Source organism: Hypanus sabinus, chromosome X1 (genome assembly GCF_030144855.1).
Source record: "Hypanus sabinus isolate sHypSab1 chromosome X1, sHypSab1.hap1, whole genome shotgun sequence".
NCBI classification, from domain to species: Eukaryota; Metazoa; Chordata; class Chondrichthyes; order Myliobatiformes; family Dasyatidae; genus Hypanus; species Hypanus sabinus.
The window spans coordinates 60,063,801-60,083,756 of NC_082738.1; the positions used below are offsets into that span (position 1 = coordinate 60,063,801).

At 37.5% G+C, this 19,956-nt stretch overlaps 1 protein-coding gene across 2 annotated transcripts in view; it reads left to right on the top strand.

Annotated features, from left to right (window-relative positions):
- Nucleotides 1-298: 298 nt before the first annotated feature.
- znf652 (zinc finger protein 652) overlaps nucleotides 299-19,956 on the top strand; it is a 160,233-nt gene continuing 140,575 nt past the window's right edge. The window contains exon 1 of one of the 2 annotated variants that reach the window (XM_059956646.1): nucleotides 299-759. The gene's annotated coding sequence lies outside the window, so the exon portion shown is untranslated. The remainder of the gene's footprint in view (nucleotides 760-19,956) is intronic. The other variant, XM_059956645.1, reaches the window with a different exon arrangement.

A 19,956-nucleotide genomic window follows, 5' to 3' on the forward strand; every position in this document is an offset into this window, starting at 1 on the left:
GTTGGTAATAATAATTAAATTACTTTCTTTGGAGAGTTGTGATATTGAGAATTTCACTGCCAATGGGATTTATTTTTATTTTTATTGTATAAGAGGGCGGGTTAGTTTAAATACTAAGATCTGGGATATCGCCTACACTTTCAGCGAGTGGGTGAAACTTGACCAAGTCTGCGGCAGACGGCGCATGTGTATGGCGCCGTCAAAAAAACACGGCCGTTATGTAACTTATGGTGTCGGGTGGCTCATACTTAAGTAGGAGAGGAAACAATGTTTTTAAAAGAAAATACCATGTGAAACAAGGTGACCAGCTGCGATAACGTCGTTGGGGTCGCGCATGCGTGCTTAGGCAATATTAGGCAAGGTGCGCGCGGAGAGGCAGTGCGCACGCGTGGCATAGCAGTGACCGCAGCTTCCTAATGGATAGCTCAGTATTTGGCAGCGCCCCCTCCATCGGCACCGACACATAGCGAGACTAGAGTGTGGTGGGTGCCTTGGGACTGGCCACGTCGGCCGGGCCTCAGCCAGTCAGGAGGACCAGGAAAATAGGAGGGGGGGGGGGGAGAAGAGTGAGTAGGAGGGATCGTTCTGGAAGGAAAGTTTTAAACGCCGCCTTCTCCCTCTTCCCCCCTCCTCAAGTTTGGAGACGGAGAAAAAAACTGTAATTACTTCAGTTTAATCAATTATTAAACAAAAGACATTATTGACAGAAACAGGTTACGTGAATGGGCTGAGGAAGTATGTGGCCGTTGCTTCCAGCAGGTGAGTAGCGAGTGACCGAGCGACCGACCGACCTCATTCCCCGAACACTTTCGCGGAGCTCAAACACTGATTGTTGGGTTTGAACAGCGGTCGCGGGGGCAACATGCCCTCCACCTACCATTCACACCTCCACTCTGGCATCCGTCGTGATATCTGCCCATCAAAATATCTCGCTACACTTGCAGCTGTCACCTCATTAACGCAAGGAACAGCCATAAATCCTGCCTCCTCGCGCGAAGGTAGATTTGCCAGGGTCTGGCGAAATATTTCTGATGACAAAAGTCTCACGGGCTTATCCCAAACTTGGTTTGCGAAGTGTAGTCAAGTAGTAGTTTTTTACTGTCATTCATCATTACTTTCCCGCCTCATACTCTACGTGTGTTTTTTGCAGTTTTTCCTTTCACCCAGTTTGTAAAATGAGCACATTTTCTTGTTTGCACGTCTGCATTTTTGGGCAGGGAATTTTGAGAGCTAGATTATGTGCGTATAAATTCTGAAAGCTGCAGGAAGCAGGTTGAAGGAATGCTGCTGGGTGCTTATAACCCTATTACAACGTCAGTTTACATTGATTGAAATGTTTCTACGCGAGTCTTAGTCCAGGGAATTGCATTACTGCCTATTAAGATATATACCTTGTATTGGTTTGACATATTAAGTGGGTCGACTTTCACAAAGACTTCACACTCGACACTGACAAATTGTCCTTGTCATTTGTCACTTCAAGTAAATGTACCACTTCGTCTGATGATCTAATTCGTTCGATTTAAATTGTTGAAATGTTCTGTCCTTGTTACTGCAAATCTTATGTTTATAAATATTGTTTCCTGTTTACTTATGTGGTGGCATTTAAAATTGCATGTCAACGATTGATTTGTTTGATGTGGAAGATGGTGGAGGTTCAGATGGTATGTACCAACTTATTATCTGTGAATAACTTGGTGCATTGAGAATACGTCTGCAGCCTTGCACCGCTTAACCTCAGGCCTTGTTGTGCTTCTGGTCGTATTATTGAATGAGCTGTGATATGCTACGAGTAGTTGTTTAAATGCCAATTTAATATTGCGCATATTTACTTACAAATTAGTAAGTCGTAAGCAGAAGGAACGTTTCAGTAAATGTGAAATTTATTGAATATTGTAAAGTTTTAGAAATTAGCCACCTCTTTTTTTAAAAGGTAGATCTTTGTTCAATAGATTGAGCTTGAACAGTTCACTCTATGTGCCACTGGTAAGAAAATATTAATGGTTTATTAAAATTAATTTTATTATCTACAGGTATTTTGTATCTATTTGTTTTAGTGTGGTGGTAACAGAAACTTGTGCCACTCTGTAATTGATTAAATCGTTGGCAGCTAGACAAAAATATTTGAACCTAATCATTTAAAATTAGCATTTAAAATTTTATAAACATTTAGGAAAAAAGTTATGTGCTAGGAATTATGGTAATTTATTTAAAAATTAGGTCACTGAAAGCATCAATGCCCTGTTTAGCATTGAGTATAATAGAATGAGCATCAGCCAAAAGTGAACAAACTTTCACTTTCACACAGAACATAACCTGAACATGAGCTGCTTAAAATGCTTATCTTTTGGTGTTTGAGGCTGGATTGAGCCATTACTTATCTATTTAAAATATTGGGTTGCAATTATCAAATCAATCTAATAGCCATTTCAGTACTATAGGTCTCTGTAAAATTTGTATTATGATAAATTGTGGCTCTGAATTAGTGTTCTGGTCAGTTTTACCATTTAATTAAAAAGTACATGAAGTTACGAAAAGTTAAAACTTTTTCAAAAATAGAGGGGAAAACAAGTTTCCTCAATTACAAAATCTAACACAAATTTGATTCTTTTTCTCTATTTTGAACTTTGTATTAATGTAAAGTGATAAGTGAATAGGGTTGACAATCTGGTGTTTCTAGGTAACTCAGGCATGCTCTCAAAGCTGGCAACTAATAGCTATAAAAACACCAGTAGTTTTGAGCGTTACTTGGCTGGTTAAAGCACACTAGTGTTATTAAAATTGTTTATACACTCATCTTTAATTCCAAGATGAGTTTTGTGAAAAGGAAGTTAGGTTCTCTTAAATTTGCAACTGTGATTTGTAGATTGGAAATGCAAAATTATGGTGTCTGAGGTTTAGTTACAAATTTGCAAAGTTTTAATTGTCAATGGAATTTCTTTGTAAAGGAGGATAGCATGACTATAAGTTGTGGAAAACCAAGTTGACCTGATTCGAATCTGTAGGTTCACAGTCTTTCTGTTCATGCTAACTGGTGTGCCCTGAAGCCCCTAATTGAAGATTTTCGGCGTTTTATTTAAAATGATACCATTGCACTTACTAGTCTCCATCAGTCGCAAAATTCTGTCAAAATTGCCTGACCTGCGGAATATCCCGAGTGTTTTGTTAATGATTTTATTCAATTTATCATTTTTCTTAAACATTACTTTCCCTTATCAGTTGTTTTGTGAATTAGTTAAATTGTTGCTGTTGAACAGGCTTGCAATAATGTACATTAACTGGCGAAAACTAAGTTCTAAAATGAGTTCTGCATGAAAGTAACAGGGTAATTTCCTATTGTAAATTAAAACTTATCTCTGAACTCAAGTTTATGGTGATCTCTATTTCTCTTGAGATGCAATGGCTTCAACATCTCTGTTGCTTTGTGATGGCGGGAAGCTTCATAACACAGTAAATCTTTTGCTTTCCTTTCAGGTCCTCTTATAAAATTATAGGTTCAAAAGAAAAAATAATACTTCCACTTAAAAATAGTGGTTTGTGATTAATTGGAGCAACACTTATTTGGGACATCTCTTAACAAAACCAAATCAAGAAAGAAAATAGCCAGGATTCCCTCCATTTATTTGGGACAGGAGACAGTTGCCGTACAGTTTCTAACTGGTGTCGGTCACATGCACTTGTGTGGCTGTTACATACTACACTATGTTTAAAGCGAACAGTTTTTAAATGGCTTCAGTTAGTGTTTTGTCACTGATAGTTGGTGAGAAATAAGCAGTAAGGCAATTCAGAACTGTTTTGCTCACTGCTGTTTCAACAATTGAGGCTTGTAGATGTCAGGAGTGAAAATGAAATGATCTCACTTCAACTTTAGGAACTATGAAGAGTTTGAAGGTATTGACAATTAACTTGAAAGTAACAATAAAAATGAAAAATTGGTAGATTTAATCATCAGAAGCATTGTTTGAAAGTAGTCCATTATCTGCACTTGGTTACTGCATTGATTTTGCTCATTTGCAGTCAATAAAAAGAATATGGCAGAGTGCTGTCGATAACTATTAGCAACTAATGGTTTTATAGTACTGTGGTATTTGTAGTGTTCCAAGTAATTCTGTATTTCATTTAAATACAAAATTTGTTACTTATTAAACAATAGTTTGACATCTTAGTGCTTTTTTAAAAACTATTTTCAAGAAATGATGGTTAATTGAGACAGCCACTTAATTGGGCCAAAATGTTCTGGTCCTGATGTGTTCTTATTAACTGGCATCCTCTGTATTTAACTTTTTTGAGCTGAAAAGGGATACTGTTTGTTGTCAGTTTAAGTTGGAATCAACCTGGCAGGTATAATTCCAAGAAATAACATTTTTAAATAGGTGTGAATTTAAAAAGATCCACTATTTAATGTTACAAACGTCGAGTGCATTCCTGTTAATTGTCATCTGCATGCACAAAATACTGGAAGAATTCAGTCAGGTGCCATCTTTGGAAAGGAATAAACAGTCAACATTTCATGCCAAGACCCTTCACCAGAACTGGAAAGGGAAGGGACAGAGCCATAATAAAGTGTGTGGGGGGGGGGGGGAGGGGAAGGAATATTGTGGGAGCTTGTTATTTATTTGTTAATAAATAAACTAAAAATAAACATTGCTAATCATAGAGTTCCTCCAGAATTTTGTGTTCGAGATTTCTAGCATCTACAGAATCTCGTGTTCATGAATTCTTAATCTGCTTGTCCTCCATTAAACTATTCAAACTGCAATGTTTAACCTCTGTTTAGAGGTTCATTTCAACTCATTTCACTATTACCACCAAGCTAAAGGACCATCTGTGATGCACAAAGATGTGCAGAAGGGCATATTTCACATAATAGATAAGCTTGCAATGGAGTAAATGATCTACCAACTAAAGAAGTAAAGTTCATGCCTACAGCTAGTTGTTAAAGGAGGTGAGCAAATAATTAAAGGGGGGGGGGAAGGCTTTGCAATAATCTTCATTCAGAAACGAAGTAGAATTGAGATTGTGAGGAAGATGTAAATAAAATTCAAGGCAATTTTGGTATTGAGTGAGTGGACTGATGCACTATGATGTGGATAATTCTTCGGTTATCCAGTTTGGTTGAAACAGCAGAAAGTGCACTGTTAAACAGGGAAACTAGTGTACAAAGGTACTTGGGTGTCTTTGCAAACTAATCACTGAAAGCAAGCATGCAGGTGAGCAGGCATTAAGAAAGCAAATTACTTACTGGCTTTCTCAGCCAGAGATTTTGTTTTCTGGTACAGTAATAATATTTTTAACAGCTCTGTAGGAGTATTGTATGTAGCTATGATCAATTTTTTTTTTTAAAAAGGTCCTGCTGAAGGGTTTCGGCTTGAAATATCAACTGCCTGGCTTCCTGAGTTCCTCCTGCATTTTGTGTGTGTTACATGGAAAAGGATGTACTGATAGTGAGAGTGCAATTTAATAATGTGATTTGCAAGTTATGGCACATACTGAAAACATACTGAAAACTGTGGCATTAATCCAGTTACATATTTCTAATTGTCAATTAATTGACAGTTAATTTGTTCATAGATTAAAATTACTCAATTCTCCTTTTAGAATCTGTCATTAATTTGGTATGTAAATTGGACAAAAATTTACAACTGAACTGAAGGAGTGAATGATTAAAATTTCAGAGGCTAATTTTGTGAAGAACAGCTTCTGGAATAGATTTCCAGAGCTTAGTGCTGAGAGACTGAAAGCATAGCTATGAAGAGTGTTGTGAAAATTTTGGGTAATGTGCATAAGGCTGGAAGAGTTAGATGTGTAACATTGATGAAGGTTACAGCAACCATAAAGGGTGATGTTGGGAAGGTGCTTGAATCAATTTTAATTTGGATGCATTGTAGATCAAGAGAAATCGTAAGTCTGAGATGAAATGAATGGTGTCTGAGGTGAATGGAGTTTAGTATATTTTAAGAACATCAGAATTATGATGTTTTTGAAGATCAGAGTGAGAAGCTGCCAGGCATTTTTTTTTAGAATTGGGACCTCTGTGTATGCATAACTGCTTGAATTGCAGGTGGCTTGAGGGAGGAAAATGGGAAGAAATTACATTAAAGATGAAGATGTTATTACATGAGCCAAATTTCTATCAAAGTCAAAAACAAGTCAATTAGCCTTTTTATCTTTTATAAGCCTGACTCCCATGGCTGTCCTGACCCTACCTCTTTCCACCCTGCCTCCTGTAAAAATGCCATCCCCTTTACTCAGTTCCTTCACCAACACTGCATCTGTCCCCAAGATGAGGTGTTCCTTTCCAGAGTATCCTAAATGTCCTCCTTCAAAGAATGGGATTTATTTTCTTTCACCATTGATGCACCCTTACCTGCATCTCCTCATTTTCTGGATATCTGCCCTCGCCCCAATTTCCTACCCCCTTAGCAAGGATAGCTTTTTTTCTTACCTTCACCTCCCACCCCATGAACCTCCACATCCAGCACATAATTTTCCGCATCTTCCGCCATCTTCAATGGGATCCTACCACCAAACACATCTTTACCTTCCCTCTTCACCTCCTCCCCACCCTGCCAAATCTCTGCTTTCTGCATGGATTGTTTCCTCCATGATTCCTTTATCCCTTAACTCACTCCCCACTAATCTTCTCTCTGGCACTTAACTCTCCTCCCTCACCTCCATTCAAGACCTCATACAGTTCTTCCAGGTGAGGCAACACTTCACCTGCAAATCTGTTTGGGTTGTCTACTTTATCTAGTTCCCTCTATGTGTCCTCCTTTACATTGGTGAGACCTGATGTAGATTGGGGTCCTCTTTGTTGAGCACTTTCGCTCCACCTGCAAAAGCAGGATTTCCTGGTGGTCAACCACTTTACTTCCAATTTTCATTCTGACACATTGGTCTAGGGCCTCCTCTGCTGCCATGATGAGGCCACTCTCAGATTGGAGGAGCAACATCTCATTCTGTCTTGGCAGCCTCCAGCCTTATGCCATGAACATCAATTTCTCTAACTTCTGGTAATTTTTCTCCCTTTCCCTTCCCTCTTAAATTCTCCATTATAACTCCCCTCTACCACTTCTCCTCACCTGCCTATCACCTTCCCCCTGGTGTACTTCCTCCTCTTTCTCCCATGGCTGCCTCTCCTCTCCTATCAGATTCCTTCAGCTCTTTACCTCTTCCACCTATCACTTCCCAGCTCTTATTTCATCACCTCCTCCACCATCCACAGCTTCACCTATCACCCTCTAGCTTGTACTCCTTTCCTTCCCCCCCACCACCTTATTCTGCCTTAATTCTTCATATTCCCTCACCTTGTACCTTATTCTGCTGCCTTATTCTTCCTTTCCAATCCTGATGAAGGGACTTGGCCTAAAACATAGACTGTTTGTTCATTTTCATAGATGCTGCCCGACCTACTGAGTTCCTCTAACAGTTTGTGTGTGTTCATGATTTCCAGCATCTGCAGAAGCTCTTGTGTTTATCAATTAGTCTACCTTGTCTGTGCCTACTGTCAAGTATCCATCTATACTAGTACCATTTAACAGCACTCAGTCTGTAAGCTTCTGTGATTTGAAAATTCGAGTGCTTGTTTGGATACTTTAAATGCTGTGGGAGTACCTGCTTCCCCACGCTCTGCAAGTAGTGCATTCTAGATTGCTGCCATCATCTAGGCTGGGCAAAACTTCCCTTCAAGCCCTCTTACTCATTAGCTAGTTACAGGTTTTAGATGCCTCTGTTATGGGGGGAAAGCTTTTTCACCATACATCTCATCTATAATCTATATAATTTGGTATTTCTATCAGGTTTTCCCTTAACTTTTCTTCTACAAGGAAAATAAATCTAGCCTATCTGGGCTCTGATAATTGAAACACTCCATTCCAGGCAATTATACCTGGTGAATCACCTCTACATTCTATCCAGTGCAATTGCATCCATTTAATGGAGTGGCAACCAGAACTACACATAATACGTCAGCTATGGTCTAAACAAAGTTTTATAAATAATATCAATACATACATGCTCTTGGGTTTTATGCCCTAATTAATAAAGATCAGCATTCCAAATGCTTTTTTTTTTGCCACCTTGTCTACCTATACTACCATATTTGGGGATCAATGAATTTATGCACCTGTCCTCAATACACCTTGGGTCCCTTCATTACAACATGAACGTTCTGTAATCTATCCTGGAAGTGCTTTAAAGATGCCTTCCCCTCAGTCTTTCACTCTAAAATGATCCCAATTAATGTTGGAAAAGTAAAAGTCCTTTACTAACCATAACACTATTGTTCTTGCACTTCTGTGGTTTCCCTGCATATCTGTTCTGTCTTGCACTGACTTGGGAGCCTTGTAGTATTCCTTTAGCAAAATGAATATCTACTTTTTAAGCTCTACTTGAATGGCCTCATTTGAAAAGCCTTCTAGGACCTTTTCCTTCACTACTGATGGTCTCCTTGATAAATATAATCTTTTTTGACCTTGTCTATCAAGTCTGAAGCTTTTATTCCCTGAAATGCTGTTGCTGGTCTTGCTGTACTTTCAACCATGTTTTTGTGATAGCAATACTACACTCGTGCTGATCATCAGAGTTCATCTGCCTTACCAGTCATGCATCGAGCATTAAAACAGGTGTAATTTAACTTTCCAGTCCTCATGTTAACTTTACATGCCCATGTCTACACTATATACTAGACTTAATTCTTCTATATTTGACTGTAATTTGCCACTGTGCATCCACTGTGTTCAATCCCCCATTAAATTAGTTTATACCCTCCCAAAAGCATGAGCAAATTACCCTGCCAGAATGTTGGACCTGTCCTGCTATTATTCTTTATGATACAGGACTTCTTGTTTTTACAGATGTAATTAACCAAGGTATACTACAACTTTCTGTTTACCGTACCCTCTTAAAATATCCTGTAGCTACTCTGAAACATCCAAGACCCTGGCACCAGGAATATCAATATATAGCATTCAAGAATCTTATTTACAGCTACAGAAATGCGTGGGCAGACGCCTGATAGTACAGATTGGCAGCAACATCTCCACACTCTCCATCAGCACAGGTATACCACAGAGCTGTGTGCTTGGCTCCCCTGCTGTACTCACTTAATACTTAAAATTATATGGCTAAGTACAGCTCCAATACTGTTTAAGTTTGCTGACTACTCCATTGTTGGCCGAATCAAAGGTAGTGATAAATTGGCATTTAGGAGAGAGATTGGGGGGTGGAGTTTCAAGATGGCGACGTAAACATCTGCCTTTTAGGCGCTCTTCACTTTTTTAACTATAATCACCCTTTAATCAAATCTTTTCGAATTTAATCAAATGAGTTGATATTTTCGATTGACTTTTTTTTCCTAAAACTATATTTGATCTAACTCTGTCGAACTTAAAATGGCTACAAGTAAGAAATCGTCTAAGGAGCCTTTATCTATCGATGCAATTTCTAATCTTCTGGACACTAAACTTGCAAGTTTGGAAAGCAAGCTGGAAAGTAAAATGGCAAGTTTGGAAGACAAGCTGGAAAGTAAACTGGCAAGTTTGGAAAACAAGCTTACCACGAAAATGTCTGAACTTGAAGGAGTTGTTAGATCGCTTGATACTAAGCTTCAGTCGCAGGCATTGGATATTCAGCGGCATGAAGATAAGTTGGCGATTCTTGAAAAATTAATTGTTGAAAAAGTGCGTACAATTGAAGTGTTGGATAAGAAGGTACAATCGACTCTTAAAACTGTAGATCAGTATAAGTTTAAAATTACTGATCTCGAAAACCGATCTAGCAGACAGAATTTGCAAATTATCGGGTTTCCCGAAAGAGTTGAGTCCGGTGATTTAACTGAATTTTTCTCTAAATTACTGTGGGAAATTTTTGGTGGTGAAGGTTTACAATCTAAACCTGTTATCGACCGCGCTCACAGAGTTGCGAGGTTTTCGTCTACGACTGATAAACCACAAGCGGTGATTGTTCGCCTTCATTATCCTCGTGAGAAAGAGCTTTTAATTCGATTAGCTCGTAAAAAAGGTATGATTTCTTACAATACCAACAAATTTCGAATTGTTGAGGATTACTCCTACGAGGTAATGAGAGCCAGAATCGCTTTTAAACCAGTGATGGCAGAGATTTACTCGATTGGACTTAAACAAGCTTTAATGTATCCAGCAAAGCTTAGAATTACGCTGAACGACAACAGTCAGCAAATTTTTAACACTCCGGAAGAAGCGAAGAAATTTGCTGAAGAATTTCGATCTTCTAGTGCAACTTGAACTATGTGTTACGTGGAAGATTTTTCGGAGAGAGGATATCTTTTTACTTTAAGTTTTAACCTATGAAGCTGGGTTATAACTTATTTTGATCTACGGGTCTGTTTTTTTTTTACTATCATCATTGTTTATAGATGTTCCTTTTAATTTTCATAGTATCTTTTTTCTTCTTTCTGTTTTGGACATATATGTTTATATTTTGCAATAATTTACTTTTTTTTTCAAGATGTCGTTTCTTTTTCCCTTAAGATTCTGTTTTTTGTAAGCATTTATTTGTTTGCCTGTACTTAGAAATGGGACGAATGTTTTGGATTTTTGGTTTTTTTTAATATATATATATATAGTGTACTGTTTATTACATCCCTTTTTTAATCCTATTTTGTCTTTTAATAGATTGCTGAACTCACATTTGTATTTAGTAATATGGCTTTTTCAAAATGGCGTTTCTTCTTCCCATAAGTCTTTGCTTTTGAAACGTCATCTTGTATTTGAACACGGGATTTTTTTTTAAAGGTATATTACACTTTCAAATTTTAATGTTTATACTTTTTTTATTAATGATTGTTTTATTATATTAGTTTTTTTTATTCTGATTGATATATATTTTCTTTTTGCAACTATCTTAATTTGGGTGTTATAGTTTTCTTTTAATCTTTTTATAGAGCTGCCATCTTGAAATGGGGGTAATGTTAGTATTAGATTATGAGCCTGCTGCTTGGCTTTTTTTCGAAGGGTGGGGGGAGGGGGTAGGGATCTTTTTTCATGCTTTTGCTCTTTATTTTTTTGCTTTTAGTTTATGGGCCGACTTTAAATTATTAATATTGTTGAGGTGTCATGTTCTCCGGTTGCTCCTGAATCAATTTTCCTCCTTCCTGAATTATGGGTTATGTGTCTTTTTAACCTTTTATGATACACACAACTAATATTAGCATGATGGATAAATCTGTTAACTTTATCTCTTGGAATACTAATGGTTTAAATCATCTGATTAAACGTAAAAAAATATTTAAAGTATTCCATAGACTGAACGCTAATATTATCTTTGCACAGGAGACACATATCAGGAGGGAGGATAATCAACGTTTTTTTAGGTTCTGGAAGGGTCAACAATTTCACTCGAATTGTACCGCCAAAATCAGGGGTGTGTCTATTTTTATAGACCCCTCAATATCGTTTACACATCATGAAATTATTTCTGACCCACAGGGTAGATTCTTGTTGATAACTGGCTCACTTTTTAATCGAAAAGTTGTTCTAGTTAATATTTATGCTCCAAACTTTGACTGCCCTGAATTTTTTAAACATTTATTTACTTCCCTTCCTAATCTAAATGAATATATGTTGATAATGGGTGGAGATTTTAATTGTTGTTTGAATCCTTCGATGGATAGATCTAAACCTATCCGTACTCTTCCGAATAGATCAGCCCTACTTATTAATTCTTTTATGGTTGATTCGGGAATTACAGAAATATGGCGGTTTTTGAACCCTAAAGATAAAGAATTTTCATTTTTTTCACATGTATATCATAGCTATTCCAGAATTGACTATTTTCTTATTGATCATCGGTTATTAACAGATGTTATTGATTGTAAATATGATTCTATTACTATTTCGGATCATGCACCTTTGAAGTTATCTATTAAGATTTCGGACTATTCCAATAATATCAGATCTTGGAGGCTTAATGCTACTTTGCTTCAAGACCCAGAATTTATCACCTACATAAAACAGCAAATTGACTTGTTTTTCTCAACAAACTATACTGAAGAAATCGACAGAGGAATACTTTGGGACTCTTTTAAGGCTTTTATCTGTGGACAAATTATCTCATATTCTGTTGGTAAAAGAAAACAAAGATATTTAGATATTGCTTTATTAGTGGATAAAATCAAGGAAATTGATAAGATTTATTCCGTGACTCCTACTAAAGAACTTTATAAGAAGAGAGTTGAGCTTCAAATGGAACATAGTTTACTATTGTCTTCTTCAATTGAAAATCAATTAATTAGGACCAGGGCTCAATTCTATATTCACAGTGATCGAACTGGCAAACTGTTAGCTAATCAATTGAAAGCTATTTCGACTAAGCGACAAATTATTAAAATTTGTAAACAAGAACGTAATTTAACTACTGATCATAAAGAAATTAATAATACTTTTCAAGATTTTTATAAATCTTTATATCAATCAGAATTTGATGGTGACCAGTCCATGATGGATAATTTTTTTAACAATTTGAATATTCCTAAACTGATAGATGGAGACCATAGCCTGTTAGATGCTCCTATCTCTATGGTTGAAATAGGAGAGGCTATCTCATCAATGAATTCAGGGAAAGCTCCTGGTCCTGATGGTTATATAGTAGAATTTTTTAAAACTTTTTCTTCTTTGCTCTCTCCTTGGCTATGTGAAATTTTTAATGATGCGTTTGCTAAGAAGAGATTACCTCAATCTTTTTATGAAGCTAATATCTCTCTAATTCTTAAAAAAGATAAAGATCCTACTTTATGTACATCTTATCACCCTATATCACTATTAAATGTAGATTCTAAGATTCTTACAAAAATTTTAGCCATTAGATTAGAAAAAGTACTATCACAGATTATTTCAGAAGATCAAACTGGTTTTATGAGGAATCGGTATTCCTTTTTTAATGTTAGAAAATTGATTAATATAATTCATACTTCACCACCCACAATCCCAGAATGTGTTATCTCATTAGATGCTGAAAAAGCTTTTGATAGAGTTGAATGGACATACTTATTTAATACATTGAGAAATTTTAATTTTAGTCCTAATTTTATATCATGGATTAAATTAATATTATAAACCTGTTGCTTCTGTTCTTACAAATAACTATAGATCCTCTTTTTTCAATTATCTCGTGGTACGAGACAAGGCTGTCCCTTAAGTCCTTTATTATTTAATATCGCATTAGAACCTTTAGCCATTGCTATTCGTGAATCTCCTAATATTTTTGGTATTACCCATAATGAGAAATCATATAAATTATCACTTTATGCTGATGACTTGCTGTTATATATTTCTGACCCTGATAGGTCTATTCCCGCTATTTTATCCTTGTTGGTTCAATTTGGTATTTTTTCTGGTTATAAACTAAACTTAGATAAGAGTGAATTATTTCCCTTAAATGCACAAACTTTATTGAGTGATAGGATACCATTTAAAGTTGTTACTGATAACTTTACCTATTTAGGTATAAAAATTACCAAGAAATATAAAGATTTATTTAGACTGAATTTTTTACCTATGCTTCATCAAATTCAACAACTTACTACAAGATGGTCTCCTTTATTTTTATCATTAATTGGTCAAATTAATGCTATTAAAATGATGATTTTACCGAAATTTTTATACTTATTTCAAGCCTTACCAATTTTTATTCCTAAATCTTTTTTTGATAACATTGATTCAAAAATTTCCTCATTTGTGTGGCAAAATAAAAACCCTAGGTTAAATAAAAGGCAATTACAAAAATCTAAAAAAGATGGTGGTTTAGCTTTACCTAACTTTAGATTTTATTATTGGGCAAATAATATTCGTAACTTAATGTATTGGAAACTAGATTTGGATTCACCATTGTGCCCACAGTGGGTAAATTTGGAATGTAATGAGATAAAGGAATATTCTCTATTCTCTGTTCTTGGTTCTTGTCTTCCTGCTGATTTAGTTAAATTTAATAAACAAATATCTAATCCTGTTATTAAACATACATTACGAATTTGGTTTCAATTTCGTAAGTTTTTTACTTTGAAAAACTTTGTTCTTGATAGCCCTATCTTACTTAATTTCTTTTTCAAACCCTCTTGGACAGATCAAGCTTTTAACATATGGAAAAGGAAAGGTATAAAATGTTTTCGTGATCTTTTCTTTGAAGATACTTTGATGTCCTAAATCTAATTTTTTCAGATATTTACAAATTAGAAATTTCTTACATAAAGTTTTACCATCTTTTCCTAATTCAACTTTAGTGGATTTTGCAGATTTGATTTTTACCTTAAACCCTTGTCAGAAGGGATTAGTAGCTTTTATTTATAATATGATTATGAAGATAAAACCAGAAATATCAGTTAGAATTAAACAAGAATGGGAAAAAGAACTTCGATATAATATCAACAGATAAATGGGAAAAAATTTTACAAATGGTTAATTCCTCTTCTATATGTGCTAAACATGCTTTAATACAATTTAAAATTGTACATAGAGCTCATATGTCTAAAGATAAACTTGCTCGATTTTATTCTCATATTAACCCTCAATGTGACAGATGTCATTTAGAAGTGGCCTCATTGACCCATATGTTTTGGTCATGTCCCACTTTACATAACTATTGGAAGGATATGTTTGCTACCATTTCTTCACTTTGGAATATAGATTTACAACCTCATTTTATTACTGCAATTTTTGGCATACTAAATGAAGATGGTAATCAGTTTTCCCCTTCAATCAGACGAATGATTGCTTTTGTAACATTAATGACCAGAAGGTCTATATTACAAAACTGGAAAGAAGTAAATCCTCCCACCACGTTCCAGTGGTTTTCTCAAACTATTTCTTATCTGAGCCTGGAAAAAATTAGAAGCACTATTTTTGACTCTTCAATTAAATTTGAAGAAACTTGGAGACTGTTCATTCGACATTTTCATATGAATTAATTTGGCCTTTTCCAGACCTTTCTGCTTATTCATGTTCAGGTATGGAGTTCTGGAGTTTTTTGACACTATCATATACTTGTAAACTATTATTATTGCCCATGTTAGTTTAGTTTAGTGTTTTTTTAATATATTTTTTCACATATTTTCAAATTTTTTCTTTCAACGGTTATTTTTGGTTTTTTTCATATATAATCATATGGACTTGATTGATTAAGGTATTTTCTTCTGTTGATGTTTAATAGGATATTGTTATCTTATTATTAATGCGACTTCAGGTCTATTGTATTCATAATTTTCTCATTATTATGTTATGTTTTTTTATGTATATATGAAACTCAATAAAAAGATTGAAAAAGAAAGAAAGGAGAGAGATTGAAAATCTGGTTGAGTATTGCCATAACAACCAGTAATTCAATGTCAGCAATACCACAGAGCTGATGATCAACAAGAGGAAGAAGCCAGTCCTCGTTAGGGAATGGAAGTGGAGAGGGTCAGTAGCTTTAAATTCCTTGGTCTCAACATATCAGAGGATCTGTATGGACCAGCCAGCAAGTCTTTCTTAGAAGTTTGCATAGATATGGCATGTCATCCAAAACTTTGACAGACTTCTGTAGATGCACAGTGGAGAGTATCCAAACTGGTTGCATCACGGCTGAGTATGGAAATACTACAGCCCAATCTGTCACAGACGAAGCTCTCCCCACCATAGAGCCCAGTTACATGGAACATTGCAAAAGGAAAGCAGGATCCATTATCAAAACCTCTACCATCCAGACCATGCCCTCTCTTCACTACTACCATTGAGCAGAAGGTAGAGAATCCTTAGATCTAATACCGTTAGGCTCGGGACCAGTTATTACCTTACAACCATCAGGCTCCTGAATCAGCATGGCTAACTTCATTCACCACTACTCTTTTCTACAGAGTCACTTTCACAACTTGTGTCCTTTATATTTATTTGCAGTATATTTCTTGCATATTAGTGTTTGTCAATCTATCTGTTTATGTCTAGTTTTTCATAGAATTCTATTGTATTTTCCTGTAAATGCCTACAAGAAAATAAATTCTAATGTATATAGTTTGCCGCCACCTCACCCACCACATGCAGTATGTAGTTGCAGTGCCAGAGATTTGACTTTTGCAGCATTTTGTGCCTCCCACACCTAACCCCAATGGTATCCTAGGCAGTATGTCTGTTTGAGAAGGGGCTGGTAATGGGAGATTCCTGCACTACCTGCATGAACCAACTGCTCCACCTGGTGGATGATTCATTGCATTTCTGCCTGTGCAGCGAAATGGTTTTGTTAGGTTGACCAGTTCATTAAATGTGCAATCCACATGTCACTGGAATTGTCCCAATTTACCACATGGTACAGAAGGAGCAGACAATGGTGTTGTTTTCCTCCATGGATTTCCTTAGTAGGACTGAAGGAGTAGCTAATAATGCTTGAGTCTCTATTCCATTCCCACCATGCAATCTGAAGACCCTATCTTTACTGAGAGAATGAAAACAACACAAAGGTAGAAATATCCATTTGTTGCTACTTGACAATTGTTCTACTCACCAGCACCTCAATACTCACCAAACCCTGCACTCAGATCTACTGTGGTGTTTTGGATAATCTTAGTGGTGTTGGTAAGTTAATGAACTTTGTAGATGGAAATACAGAGAGAGGTAGCCTGTGGTAGCAATGGGAAGATAGAGTGAATAATTCAAGAGGGTGGAAGGAAGTCGGCAAGAAAAGATCAGGGTCGGTATTGCTATGTGCATGGAATGTCATTGCTTTGCAGGGTCCAAACAATATTCAATTTAAGACAGTTGCAGGTAAGAATGAAATCAGGAAGTGTGTAGAGTTCAGATTTGGATTGTAAATATAAAATGCCACAGATTGGAGAAATTAAAAGTAAAGCTGAAACTGGAGAGGAGAATCTTGCCTCATAAAGACTCTCCGAGAGCAGTAGAAATTGAGAACACATGAAAATTGCAGTAGGCCACGAGGCTCCTCAAATCTGCCCTCACGTTCAACATATTCATGGCTGATCTTTGCTATCCTCAATTTCATTTCTGTGCCAGTTCTCCCCACAGCTCTCAATTCTGTGGTTTTTTCAGCTATCTACCTTCACCTTAAATGTGTGTAATTTTCTGCCCTCCACTTCCCATAGGGCAGAGAATTCCAGCTATTCACTACCTGCTGAGCAAGAATTTTGGTTTTAAATGATTGGCCTCTTATTTTGTAGCTCTGTTCCCTTGTTGTTCGTTATTGTCACACTCGATAAAACAGAAGCTTATTTTCCCAGTGTACCATGGGTAGCAAACATCCTCATTGCATGATAATTGCCCTTGTGTTGAAAAGAATGATTTTAGTCATGTGGCATCATTCTCAAAGTCCATTTGAAATTCTATCAGTTTGAGGTCATTATTTCCCAGGGAAACTTTAACCACACAATCTCTTATTGATCCTTCTTCATTACCCAAATCTAAAACGGCCTGTATCTGGGGAAGCTCTGCAATGTACTTGTTCTAAGAAACAATCAGGAGATCGGTCAATAAAGCTCAGTGTTACAGCGGGGACTTGTATGTGTGGCCACTCATGCTAGAGTGACGAGTCCACCACAGAAGAACAGTCCAGCTGAAGAACAGAGGGGTCATAACTGAATGGCCACTATGATCCGACAGAATCAGAAAGCAGCAAAAGGTTTGCCTGTTGCATCTTGCTCTCCCTCCCCCCACAACAGCCATAACTACCTCAGCACACATGAACTGAACTTTATACTCTTCTATGACAACTCAATTACCCCTAGACATCAATAGAGCTTGTTTATTATTGCTCCTACACTTTTAGGTTTATTATTGCTAACTTGTTTTGTATGTATATTTGCATTTTTGATACTGTATTGTGTAGTTTACTAATAATCTTTAGTTTTGGTACCACCAGACTCCAACGGATTCTTTTTTCGCTGCTGGCCTGACACCCAGTTATAGGGTACGTAACAAATTGGGGCCTCGTCTCTGGGATTTGATTACCAAATTGAGGGGGGCCAGTGAATCGGGATAGAAGTCCCTTATCTGATCTGGTTGTGTGGATAACCAGATGGGAAACCAGCAGAGATGGAAATTGACAAATTTTTAAAAGATCCGACTTCGGGGGCATTAGAGGATGTCAGGAAGGCAGAATTGGTGAGTGTTGCGAAACCATTAAATCTCTAGGCGGTGAAACCAGCAATGAGAAAGTTGAAAATACAGAGCAATAGCTGAGTATTATGCATCCCAAGGTGTGTTCCAGTCGGGGGCATTGGAACTGTTCCCTGAGAGGAAACCAGTCGAGGGTGAGCTTCAGTTACAGATAGAAAAATTAAGGTTGGCTGAGGAGGAAAAGAGGGAGCATGAGCTCCAGATAAAGGAGATGGAAGTTGAAAGGCAGAGAGAGAAGGCTGAAAGGGAGCAGGAAGAAGCTGATAGGCAGAGGGAGGAAAGAGAGAAAGGCAGCATGAGCTGGAAATGGAAAAGTTAAAGGCATCGCAGGGAAGAGACCGGGCAGCAAACCTAAATGAGGGGTTCAAGATTGGTCAGGAGATCCAGTTGGTACCTCCATTCGAGGAGATGGATGTCGATAAGTACTCCCTCCATTTTGAGAAAGTGGCTGTGAATCAAAACTGGCCTAAGGGGAAATGGGCTGTTCTGTTACAGAGTACTTGGGGGGGGGGGGGGGGAAGGCTCAGCAAGCATATTCGGCATTGTCTATGAATGAGTCTAGGAATTATGATGAAGTAAAAAGGGCTATATTGAGGAATTATGAGTTGGTGCCAGAGGCATACTGGCAGAAGTTCCGGAACTTGAGAAAGCCATGGAACCACACGTATTTAGAGTTTGCCCGTGAGATGCAAGTGTATTGTGAGCATTGGTGCGCCTCAAAAGGGGTCGTTGGAGATTATGATAAATTGCTACAGATAATACTGATGGAGCAGTTCAAAGGTTGTATCCCTGAAGGTATGAAGACGTACTTGGATGAGAAGGAGACCGAGACTCTGTCTGCGACTGCCAAGGTAGCAGACGAGTATGCCTTAACCCACAAGACAAAGTTTTCCTCAAATAAGACGGGCAGTAGGAACAGCAGAGAAAGCCCACTGGCTAAGGCAGAGAATAAGCTGGGAGCTAGTGGAAAAGGTAAGGAGGAGGAAAAACCAGCTGGCAGGAAGGTTCCCAACTTTACATGTTATAATTGTGGGAAAGCTGGTCATATAGCATCTAAATGTTTTGCTCCGAAGGAGAGGAAAAGGGAAAACAGCAACTCCGACTGGTTGCATTGAGCCGGTCAACAGATCGATGAGGAAGGCAAAGTTAGATAGAGCACAAGAGGGGCTTGAGACGTTTATCTCAGAAGGGACGGTGTCTGTAGGAGGGTGAAACCCCAGTTCCAGTGTGGATCTGGAGAGATACTGGGGCTGGACAGTCCTTGATTTTAAGGAAGGTGTTAGATTTTGGTTCTGAGACTGGGGAGGTTGTGTTAAGAGGTATCGGAAAAGGGACTGAAGCCATACCTTTGCACAGGATGTTTCTGAAATGTGACCTGGTATCTGGACCAGTTGAAATAGCGGTGTGGTCGAAACTACTGATGGACGGCGTGGACGTCCTACTTGGTAACGATCTGGCAGGTAGTGATGTGTATTCAGCAGTGAAGCTGACAAGTAAGCCTGTAAGTGCTGAGGACCCACCCATAGATTCCAAGATTTATCCCGCATGCGCAATAACTCGCAGCATGTCGAGAAAGGCGGCTGAGACAGGAGCCAGTTTAAATGAGTCCAGTATAGAGTTAGCTGAGATGTTTTTACCGACCTTATACCAGGAGAGGTTAGAGGGTGGTAAAACGGAGAATAGTGGAGCTAAGGAAAGTAAGGGAGACAAAGCAGATTTAGTGTTGTCAAGGAATGGAATTTTTGAACCTGGTTCATAAGATACCCCTAGGTGGACACTAGGAGTGAGGAAGGAGGTTTTGGAGGCACAGAGCCAAGATGAGAAA